General features: G+C 39.0%; 1 pseudogene; it reads left to right on the top strand.

Annotated features, from left to right (window-relative positions):
• Positions 1-399: 399 nt before the first annotated feature.
• Positions 400-1270, top strand: LOC131906290 (EKC/KEOPS complex subunit Tprkb-like; annotated as a pseudogene).
• The last annotated feature ends 351 nt before the right edge of the window (positions 1271-1621 follow it).

The raw sequence follows: 1621 nt of genomic DNA, 5'->3' as shown, positions 1-1621 counted from the left end.
ACACAACAGGACAGATGCACATCTGAACTCACAGAGACTATGGTAGCATGCACAAGACCTGCACAGACAGGTTCAAGCCAGACAGGGTCCATGCACTGAGAGGGGGAGGTAGAAACAAAGTCCCACCCCTAACCAAGAAGTATTTGCAATTGGTAACTGCTGGGAAGAGGATAAACAGTTTTCTCCAATGGAGTGTCACTGGGTATATCAACCACACTCCTGGGTGATTTCCATGCCCAGGTGTAGTTGGTCAACACAGAATTGGTTCCATGGGGTCCATTTGGAGGGGGGTGCCTTTTGTTTTATTTCGTTTGGGCATTTTTTTCTTATTGTTTTTATTTTTGAGGTTTAATGGGATTTTTAAGGGAGAGAGAGAAATAAAGTTGGATGGGTAGGGAGATGGGGAAGGTCTGGAGGTAGCACAGGGGAAAACATGATCAAAACATGTTATATGAAAAATACTTTTTTTGAATAAAAGAAAAGAGATAAAAAAGACAACTAGCTAAACTCCCCTATCACCAAAAGTAACTTAATAAAATATTTTAGTGAAACATTTTTCTGAGATGGAAGGGAGACTGATGTCATTGTCTAGACTATAAAGACTCTTGGTCCCCACCTCCTCCAACCTTGAACTTCTGACCCTTCTCTTCTAACTTCCTGAGGACAGGATTGTACTGGACTCCTCCTTGTCTATAACATAAAGTTATCACAGCAGTTGGACCTGTTTCCTCAATGCAGGGTGACCTTCTGTTGTGTTTAAAGACGCAAAAAAAAATGCAGGAGACTTGAGAAAAAAGGCCATGGAAGGATGTATGGTGGGTTCATTGATAAACCCTAATGTGGTTGTCAATCCATTGCAGATACTTGTAGTAGTGAACAAAGCCATTCATCTCTACAAACTTGGGGAAAAATGAAGACTAGAACTCTGCCTACTGAAATTATCTCCAATCTCTCCCCAAATAATAATATTTCAGAGGTTTTTAAGAAATTTGGTATCTCAGGAGATGACACTTTAGTGCTGATTGTTTACACTGAAGGGGGAGGGGTAAACAAATACATCAAGGATACCTAAGATCTCACACGGAAGGCCAGCAAGTGCCTTTGGAAAATCCTCCAGAAATAACAAAGCTCTCAGAAGCCAAAAAGATACATAAACTGTCACCACAAGAAGAGAAAATTGGGGGCATTATGGGATGGTATCATTTGTAGAATGTCAACAAAGAATGCTTTATTAGACGTTCAAAATATCAGCAGAAAATCTCGGAGTTAGTCACTAGCTTTTCTTTCCTGGTTCTAAAATTAACATATTCATCACAGAAAAAGGGGGAATGAAGCCGCTACCAGCCCTGTTTTTTTTTTTTTTACTTCTTAAAGATGACCTCTGTCACTGTTTTCTTCATTGTCTTTTGTTGGTATTTCAATATGTTTTATTTTTATAAATAAAAGGATATTTTAGTGAGAAAAAAAAGACACAAGATTTACCTAGTCTCTCATTTGGGTTCTGTATTTGTATCTGGAAAAAATCAAAAGCTAGTTAAGAACCTTATAATTTGTAACTGGAAGTGAGTGTCCACCACGTGTGGCTCAATGGGACTTGAATCTCTTCTCTAAGCCCCACCGT

The sequence above is a fragment of the Peromyscus eremicus genome, chromosome 3 (assembly GCF_949786415.1).
Source record: "Peromyscus eremicus chromosome 3, PerEre_H2_v1, whole genome shotgun sequence".
NCBI classification, from domain to species: Eukaryota; Metazoa; Chordata; class Mammalia; order Rodentia; family Cricetidae; genus Peromyscus; species Peromyscus eremicus.
The sequence above is the reverse complement of the archived record's forward strand: the minus strand, read 5'-3'. Positions and strand labels throughout refer to the sequence as shown.